The 10,497-nt window shown below is 35.9% G+C and overlaps 1 long non-coding RNA gene across 3 annotated transcripts; it reads left to right on the plus strand.

Annotated features, from left to right (window-relative positions):
• The first annotated feature begins 2,900 nt into the window (after positions 1-2,900).
• LOC110782523 (uncharacterized) lies at positions 2,901-9,279 on the plus strand. Of its 3 annotated transcripts, XR_008930740.1 has the most exons (5): positions 2,901-3,123; positions 4,207-4,426; positions 4,524-4,635; positions 5,983-6,231; positions 9,083-9,279. It is a non-coding gene; the product is annotated as an uncharacterized lncRNA (long non-coding RNA). The 3 variants fall into 3 exon arrangements; XR_008930741.1 differs by lacking the exon at positions 5,983-6,231; XR_002531931.2 differs by lacking the exons at positions 5,983-6,231; positions 9,083-9,279 and having other exon boundaries at positions 4,524-5,218.
• Positions 9,280-10,497: the final 1,218 nt, after the last annotated feature.

Here is a 10,497-nt window from a genome sequence, read left to right on the forward strand (position 1 = left end):
ATGCAAAGACTAAACATTTATCATGAGTAATAACTTGGAAATTAAAGCAATCATGCAATTTAAACAAGTCATTAGCATTTTATTCGAATTTATTGTTCCGGCAGGTGTGAATAAAATGATTCCAAGATTCTTAAATCATTGAAGAATTAAGCACATTATGTATTTAGACTCAATTCTAAAATATTTTAGGTAAGCAAAGCCTTTGCTAATAGTCTAGAAACTACTCTTGGTTGATAGGTACGTCTAAGAACTTATTAGGTAAACCTATCGATTTTGCCACGACATAAAAGGACTCCTTACTTATATCGTTGAGTTTCACCAAAACTAACATGTACTCACAATTATTTGTGTACCTTGCCCCTTTAGGACCAATAAGTAACACCTCGCTGAGCGAAAACTATTACTAGATTGATGTAAAGGATATCCAAGCAAGTGTATATTTTGGCATGGCACCTTTTAACTCAATTTTTAAGTTTGGAACTTAAGGCTCTTACTATGTTTGTTAGATTTTAAGTGAACTAAAATCCTTAATCATGCACATAATCAAGCCATAATCTCATGCATAATTAAGACATATTTAAAGCAATAAATAACTTAAAACATGCATAAGATATAAATGTGATCTAGTATGGCCCGACTTCATCTTGAAGCTTCAACTTCAAACTCCGTCTTGAAAATGGATTGGAAACTCCGTCTTGAATTTCACCATTGGAGGCGTCATTTTCTTCAAATAGGATAAGCTATAATTAAACTAATTACAACTATTTGATGGTACGCAGACCATATTTAAATTAAAACTTTGGTGCATTAAACCAATTTTACATTCAAATTAATGGTACGCAGACCATATTTTCTATCCTATTTGGGCCATACTAGTCACTGTCAATAACCTACAAAACGGTACATATACAATATATACCATTCACTCATTCATTTATCAATGAATGGCCCACATAGCTGGTTAGTAGAACATATTATGCATCACATAAATATTTGCAGCAATTAATCAAGGCTTCCAATAATCTACCAATCATTCAATCCTTATTAATTCTAATCAAGTTGTTTTAACCTTAAAGGAATGTAGACCTAATCAAGATTTTATGACTAAAATGCTCCCACTTAAACCAATAAATTTACATGCTTTATTAATTTTAAACATAAAATTGTATTTCCTAGTCTAACCGGAAACATACAAATTTAATTAAAATTTAAAGCTCATATAAATTATTAATTGAATCCTTTAATTTATTTTCAGTTGAATTAAATAAATAAATTTAAATTTATTCAAGGTTTTAATTTTAGTAAAATAATTAGTATAAATGAAATTTATAATAATTAGATTATTCAAAATTAAATTCCGAGAAATAAAATTTTAAATTACGAATTTTAAAGTTAATTAAAATCGTTTCCGAACTGAAATTTTAAAATTAAATTCAAAACGCATCAATCGTAACAAGACGAGGCATCAACGCCCCTCGACTGACCGCAAGGCAATGCACGAGCAGGCCACACGCATACGCAGCCAGCCCAGCCACGCATGCGCGCAGCCCGCCTCACTCGACGCGTCTGGTCTGCTCGCTGGGCGAGGCAGCGCGCGCTGTGGCGCAGCATCCATCGCTGCCCACACGCGTCTGCTCGCTCGGCTTGTGCCTTGCCCCCATCGCCCATCGCTCATCGCGCTGCACACACGCCCATGCAGCAATGCCTTGTGCGCGCGCCACACGCTTGTTGCTCGCTGCATTCGTACCGCATGGGCGACGAGCTCCTTTGCTCGTCGTCACATGCCCGCACTATACAACACCTCTTAAGGGTAACACGTAGAGTCATTTGCTTTGTGCGTGCAACATTCATGAGCGAATTTCATAAAAATTAAAACTTTTTAATTCAAATTTGTTGACAAATTAATAAATCATATTAATTTCATAAATTTAGGGCGAAAAATCGAAAATTTATTAATCAATTAATTTCCGATTATCATGGATTCAAATCTAGGTCATAAAAAATTAAAATTTATCAAAAATTAACAATTTTTTAGGGTGGTTTTTAATCATGGATACCTAATTAAATCGTCAATTAATTATGAAAATCAAATCAATTCTAAATTATTCGAATTTCAACAAATTAATTACAATTACAAATTAGGTTGTATAATTAACAAGCTTAGGCACTTAAATTTGTTAAACATATACAGTAGGTCAATCAAAAATTCAAGATTTAACAACAAGAAGCGCAAATATTTATTTTAACATCTTAAAAATTCCAAACTTTGCGTTCGAAAAACTAAAACCTCCGAAAAGTCATAGTTAGGCTTCGAATTTGGGAATTCTGGGTTCGGCCAAAAACTAGTATGTTTGTCAAAATTTTAGAATGCCTTTTACATGCAGAATTGACACAAAAATCACTCGATTTCGTTGAGTAACGAAGAAACTGCCAAAAAATTGCGCACATATAATTAAATAAACGCAAATTTGCAATTAATTACAATTACAAAATTAATCACCCCTTTTAATTCCTTGCAAATTAATAAATTTTAACCATGTTAAGCAATTATTATGGAATTAACACTACTACAAATATGGGCAAAGAGACCCTTAACAAAAGACCCATTGGTCGACATAACAGGTCTCTTTAATATAAGAGATCTAATATTATAGATAATGAGTCTCTTACGAGTCAAATAACCCATTTAAAATTAGAAGGAGAGAAACAAGAGACCCGTTATCTAGCTTAACGGGTCTCTAGTATATAAAAGGACCCAATTAATTTTTGTAAAAAATGAAATAAGAAAACCAAGAGACCTCTTATTTAACTAAACGGCTCTCTAGTATTTTACATGGCCCACCACTTTGCCATAAAAATTAAAGTAAAATAAAGAAAGACCCGTTGATTAACTCAACGAGTCTCTACTTTCCTTCTTTGTCCCGAAGAAAAACCCTGGCAAAACCAATTTCACCATATTGTTCTTCCCTGCGATGTTGCCTCTTCTTCTTTCCTCAACATACTCACATACAAGATTTAGGGCAACAATTGGATAACTCACCACCACCGGCGAAATACACTACAATTTGCGACATCACTACCACCGGCGACCTCACCACCACCGCTGGCGACTACAAATTTTAGGTTTTTATTCTTTTCGCATCACTCTCTCGTCCTCTCGAATTTTTGTTTTGAATTTCTAATTTTTGTGTGGGCTTTTTCGATTTGCGATATCAATTTGTAATTGTTGCTACATAGTTAGGTTTTTTCTGAATTTTTCAACTACAAAGTTAGGTTTTTTCTCTTGTGAATTTCTGTAAATTTCATCTTGTATTGCTGCTTACAACTGTGGCTTTAGTCGAATTTGAAGTCTTTTTGCTTGTCAACTGTCAATGCGATGTTTTAGGTTCATTTGAAGTACTCATGCCAGACTTCTATCTTTATGTCGACTCTACCACACAAAGTTACGAATAGCTTGTAGTTTCTAAATGGTGCCGTTGTCATGCTTAATGGTGTTTGTGTCATGCTAAATAAGTTTAGAGGGTTTTCCTGTGATGTGTGAGTTGGAAAATTAGATTGCTGGATTTGATCACTGGTCTGGGTACCACCCCCTGAGACTATACCAATTCTCTATATAAGTATAGTTTATTGGGTTGTTTCTTAATTTGGTGTATTTAATGTGGGGTTTGTTGGGTTAAGTTGAAATTGATTGTTTATTGAATTTAAAATTCTGATTGCTAGTTTTTTGTTACTATATGTTTTCTGCTATAGTGCTATTGTTTGTTTAGGTATTTTTGCAATTATACTTGCCAAGTATTTAGTTTTGTATCAGCAATATTATGTAGGTTGAAAATTATGTTAAAGAACTACAGCAGTTTCTGGGTTTCTGTGTATTTTCAAGTATTCAATGGTGGAATTGGGGAAAAACTTTGATTGATGATATAATTGTAGTCAATTCTAGAAGACTAAAACTTTGGCTGAGAGGAGGATCACATAAGATGTAATGCAATTTAGCTTTTGCAAGTCTGATGTACTTTAATTGAAAATGGAAGTATAATGAAATTTATTGTGATCTTGTGGTTTACCAATTTGGCAAACGAGCTGTATAGGTCACTGATTGTTGAGTTCGTTTACTTTTTTTTGTATAGATGCGCTTGATTATTGTTTGTAGTCTTAAGTTATTTTCTATCCTCGGAATTTTATTATGTATTTGAATCAATGCTGCAGGTACTTCAATTGATCAAGGTGAGTCTCCCGAATTTTATGCTCAAAGATACCCAGAAGATCATCCTGCATTTGGATTTTTCACTTGGAAGTGGGTTCTAACTCCCGGGTTCGACCACATGTTCTCATCGCCAATTTTCTTGGGAACATTGGCACTCTTGGCATCATCTCTAATGGCCTATACTTACACTACACAGATTCCCTTGGTTAAGGTCGCACGAAGGTCCAATTGAATTTTATGCTATGAATTTTACAGTTACTCCATTGCAGCTTTGGCATAATAAAGTTACATCACTTACATGTGTGTATTATTCCAACAGATGGAATTTTTTAAAGTCACCAGAGGCTGTTTACAAGCATGAATTTTCAGAAAAACTTCCCAGAGCCTCAGTTCAAGATTTGGGTGTTGTTCTTATGGAGGCTGGATATGAGGTAAAGTGGTGTTGTTTTGATAGATAAACTTTTGAGGTTTGGCTAGAATACCTGGTTATTAAATGTGCTGAATTTCTTTATATTTGAACAAATTTGTCCTGTTCAATATGCACCAAGATATGATTTCATGGTTGTTATAAAACAAATTTCTGAATTCCCAGTCTAAAAAAAGGAGCAATTTCTATAACTTGAGTCACCTTGACTATGCACTCAAACCCTCTAAACTGATAAGACTGCTTAAAAAAAATTGTTATCGTCTTTTAAGTGAAAGCAGCTTGTTATGCACTCAAACCTGTGCAGTTGGTGAAGGAAATAATGCCCTTGGTCCAAGTATACGCATATAATATTAAGTCTAATAAATGCGGTTCAGTATTAATTTACAAGTTAATAATTCAGTGAGATCAAGTGAGCTGAATGCCTAGCTAGAGGCCGCTTCAGTTCAAGTGGAATTAATTATATTAATCCACAGCTTACTCTTGACTGAACCCGTAGGGTCACACAAATAGTACGTAAACGGATCAAGTATTTAATGGCATTAAATACTCCATCTATGGATATTCGGAATCGACGGATCTTGGTTTCAGTGGGAGCTAAGATCGTCAAAGGCAAGAAATGAATACTTCGGAAACGATGATATTGCCGGAAACGGAAATATGGATCGTATCGGAAATATAAATATTATCCAAGTCGTAGATGTTGACGGAAACGGAAACATGGTACGTATCGGAAAATATTATTGGAAATGGAAATATTGCCGGAATCGGAAATATTGCCGGAAACGGAATTGTCAGAATCGGAAATATTATCGAAATCGGAAAATAATTCCGGAAACGGAAATATTAAATATTTGTTCGAAACGGAAATTAATTCCGGAATCGGAAATATTAAATATTGTTCGTATCGGAAATGAATTCCGGAATCGGGAATTTAATCGGGAAGCGTATCGTACGAATTAGCATCGGACGAGGCTCGCTAAACGAAGGCCTAGCACGAAGCCAGGCCATCGCCCAGCAAGCCAAGCGCAACACGCCAAGCCTCGACCAGGCCCAGCGCAAGGCCAGGCCCAGCCAAGGCCTGTGGCGCGCGCGGAGCAGTCGTGGGCTGCGACATGGGATGCGAGCAAGAGCAGCTCGCGTGGGCCGCGAGGCTTGCGCGGGTTGTGCTCGTGCTCGTGCTCGTGTGCGGTTGTGTGCAATACAAATCCTAAGGCTATTAGAATTTGTTCTATGATTAAATCCTAATCCTAATAAAGATAGAATTTGTTTAATAGAGTTTTAATAAGATTCTAATTTAATAAATTAGTATCCTAATAGGATTATAATTTCTTTCCATAAACTCTATAAATAGGTGCCTAGGGTCACATATTTACATCGAGATTTGAAGTATTCAAAATGTAAGATTTTCAAGCAAAAATCAGCCAAACACTTGCAACCCATATTAGCCGAAAATCCTAGAACCTTAAGGGCGATTCTAGTTGGTCAATCTTAAGGCGGATCCGGACGTGCTGTGGACTATCTACGGAGGGACGACAATTGGAGTCCTAAAGACATGTTCTTGTTCGGTTCGGGCGCAGCTAGGGAGGGCACGCTACAAAGTGTATGCATCTGAATTATGCTTAATGATTATGTGTAAATAATATGTTTCCTGGCTTTATGGTTTTTCCGCATGATTTATGTTTATTCATATGTATCATAACCTAACAGTGGTATCACGAGCCTCTTATTATTTTCATAATGTAAATTGCATGAACATGGTTAAATTTTACAAATTTGCAAAGAATTAAAAGGGGTGATTAATTTTCGTAATTGTTAATTAATTGCAAATTGCGTTTATTTAATTATAAGTACGCAGTTTTTCGGCAGTTTCTTCGTTACTCATCCAAATCGAGTGATTTTTGTGTCAATTCCGCATGTAAAAGGCATTCTAAAATTTTGACAAAAAATGTTTTTTTCGGCCGAACCCAGAATTCCCAATTTCGAAGCCTAACTATGACTTTTCGAAGGTTTTAGTTTTTCGACCGCAAAAGTTTGTAAATTTAAGATGTTAAATTAAGTATTTGCGATTCTTGTTGATAAATCTTGGGTTTTTGATTGACCTATAGTATATGTTTAACAATTATGAATACCTAGACTTGTTAATTATACAACCTAATTTGTAATTATGATTAATTTGTTGAAATTCGAATAATTTAGAATTGATTTGTTTTTCATAATTAATTAATAATTTAATTAGGTATCCATGATTAAAATCCACCATAAAAATTGTTAATTTATGTTAAATTTTTAATTTTTATGACCTATATTTGAATCCATGTTAATCGGAAATTAATTGATTAATAAATTTTCGATTTTTCGCCCTAAATTTATGAAATTAATAGGATTTATTAATTTGTCGTTAATTTTAAATTAAAAAAATTTAATTTTTTTATATAATTCGCTCATAAAAGTTGCACGCACAAAGCAAAGGACGCTACGTGTTACCTTTAAGGGGTGTTGTATAGTGCGGGCATGCGACGACGAGCAAGGGAGCTCATCGCCCATGCGGTACGAATGCAGCGAGCCACGAGCGTGGCATGCACAAGGCAATGGCTGCCTAGGGGCTGTGTGCTACGCGCATGGGGCGATGGGGCGATGGGCAAGCAAGTGCAGCGAGCGAGGCAAGCACCCATGGGCAGCGATGGATGCTGCGCCACAACGTGCGTTGCCTTGCCCAGCAGCACGCCAAGGCAATAGCCGAGGCAGCGACAAGCGCAGCACAACGTGCACGCGGGCAGCGTTGGCTGGCCTGTCTAGCAAGCGTTGCCCAGCAGCGCGCCAAGGCGATGGGCGAGTGGGCTGCGCGCAAGCGTGGCTCGCTGGGCCTGACGCATTGGTGCGTTGTTGCTTGGGCTTTGCGGTACGATCAATCGAGTGACAAGTGGTTTGTTGCTGTTGGACTTGACGAGGTATGGGTGCAAGCCCATGGCCTTGTCTTGACCCGATTGGTTCGTTTTAATTTTAATTTGAATTTTTCAGTTCGGAAATAATTTTAATTAAAATTAATAATTTAAATTGTTTTCTCGGGATTTAATTTTTATTATTATAATTATTATAAATTTTAATTTATACTAATTATTTTACTAAAATTAAACCTTGAATTAATTTAAATTTGTTTAATTCAACTGAAATAAATTAAATTAATGGATTCGATTATAATTTTATATGAGCTTTAAATTTTAATTAGACTTGTATGTTTCCGGTTAGACTAGAAATACATTTTTATGTTTAAAATTAGTAAAGCATATAAAGTTATTGGTTTAAGTGGGAGCCTTTATTCATAAACTCTTGATTAGGTCTACAAATCCTTTAAGGTTAAACAACTTGATTAGAATTAATAAGGACTGAATAATTGGTAGATTATTGGTGCCCTTAATTAATTGCTGCAAATATTTATGTGATGCATACAATGTGTTTTAACTAACCAATTATGTGGGCCATTCATGATAATGAATGGATGAATGGTGTATATTGTATATGTACTGTTTTGCAGGTTATGAAGTGACTAGTATGGCCCAAATAGGATAGAAAATATGGTCTGCGTACCATTAATTTGAATGTAATTGGTCTAAAGCACCAAATTTGTTTTTCAATTCAAATATGGTATGCGTACCATCAAATAGTTGTAATTAGTTTAATTATAGCTTATCCTATTTGAAGAAAAATGGCGCCTCCCACGGTGAAATTCAAAATGAAGTTTCCAATCCATTTTCAAGACGGACTTTGAAGTTGAAGCTTCAAGATGAAGTCGGGCCATACTAGATCACATTTATCTTATGCATGCTTTAAGTTATTTATTGCTTTTAAATATGTCTTAAATATGCATGAGATCAAAGCTTGATTATGTTGCATGACTAAGGATTTCAGTTCACTTAAAATCTAACCAACATAGTAAGAGCCTTAAGTTCCAAACTTAAAAATTGAGTTAAAAGGTGCCATGCCAAAATAACACTTACTTGGATATCCTTTACATCGATCTTAGTAATAGTTTTCCGCCATAGCGAGGTGTTACTTATCGATACTAAAGGGGTAAGGTACACAAATAATTGTGAGTACATGTTAGCTTTGGTGAAACTCAACGATATAAGTAAGGAGTCCTTTTATGTCGTGGCAAAATCGATAGGTTTACCTAATAAGTTCTTAGACGTACCTATCAACCAAGAGTAGTTTCTAGACTATTAGCAAAAGGCTTTTGCTTACCTAAAAGATTTTAGAATTGAGTCTAAATACATAATGTGCTTAATTCTTCAATGGATTTTAGGATCTTGGAATCATTTTATTCACACCTGCCGGAACACATAACTTGAATAAAATGCTTAATGAACATTGAATTATGCATGTATGCTAGAATTTAAGTTTATTAGGAGAAACTGTGAATGATTATTTATTTGTTTATTCTTTTTCAATTGTAGTTTTAATTATGGCAAACAACAATTCATTCAACATTCGATCAATTCTCGAAAAGGAGAAATTGAACAGGAAAAACTTCCTTGACTGGAAAAGGAACTTGCAAATAGTTCTTATGCAGGAAGAAAAGGAGTATGTCCTGGAAGAGGCGATGCCCGAAGCCGCAGGCGAAGGGGTCACTCAGGCAGCCCTCAATCGTTGGATTGATGCCAACAAGGATGTGAAATGTCTAATGCTTGCAACCATGAGTGCAGATCTACAGAAAACGTTGATCAACTCAGATGCTTTCACGATCATCAGTGAGTTAAAGAACATGTTCCAAGATCTGGCTCGGGTCGAAAGATTCGAGACTCATAGGCAAATTCTTGAGACCAAACTTAAGAAAGGCGAGCCGGTAAGTCCACATGTTCTCAAAATGATTGGACTCATTGAGAATATGAGTCGGCTGGATCAGCAGTTCTCTCAGGAAATGGCTGTAGACACCATCCTCCATTCTCTTCATAACGGGTATGATCAGTTCAAGCTGAACTACAGTATGAATAGTCTGGACAAAACGCTCACTGAGCTTCACGGTATGCTGAAGACCGCTGAAAAGACGCTCAAAAGTGATAAGCAAGATGTGCTTATGGTGCGTGGGGGCAAGTTCAAGAAATATGGAAAAAAGAGGAATGCTAAGAAAGGTGGCAAAAAGGCCAGCCCAACTAAGCAAACTGGCGCCAAGTCTGAAAAGAGGAAGGTCAGTCAACCCACTTCTGAATCCGAATGCTTCTATTGCAAGAAGAAGGGGCATTGGAAGAGAGATTGCTTGAAGCTAAAGGAAGATCAGAAGAACGGAACAGTCGTTCCATCTTCAGGTATTTTCGTTATAGATTGTATACTTGCTAATTCAACTTCTTGGGTATTAGATACAGGTTGTGGCTCACACTTATGTTCCAATTCACAGGGACTAAGAAGAAGTAGAAAGTTAAGCAAGGGAGAAGTCGACCTACGGGTGGGAAATGGAGCACGGATTGTTGCATTAGCTGTAGGAACTTATTATTTGTCGTTGCCCTCTGGGCTAGTTTTGGAATTGGAAGAGTGTTTCCATGTTCCAAGTCTTACTAAAAACATCATTTCTGTTTCTTGCTTAGATGCTAAGGGATTTTCCTTTTTAATAAAAGACAATAGTTGTTCGTTTTATTTCAAAGATATGTTTTATGAATCTGCTAGATTTGTCAATGGACTTTATTTATTAGATCACGACAAACAAGTTTATACCAAAAAGGCCAAAAATGCCAAAAAGGATGATTCAAATCTCACCTATCTGTGGCATTGTCGATTAGGCCATATTAACTTGAAACGCATTGAAAGACTTCAAAAGGAAGGAATTCTAGAACCATTTGACTTAGAGGATTATGGTAAGTGCGAATCAAGTTTACTT

The sequence above is a fragment of the Spinacia oleracea genome, chromosome 3, assembly GCF_020520425.1.
Source record: "Spinacia oleracea cultivar Varoflay chromosome 3, BTI_SOV_V1, whole genome shotgun sequence".
NCBI classification, from domain to species: Eukaryota; Viridiplantae; Streptophyta; class Magnoliopsida; order Caryophyllales; family Amaranthaceae; genus Spinacia; species Spinacia oleracea.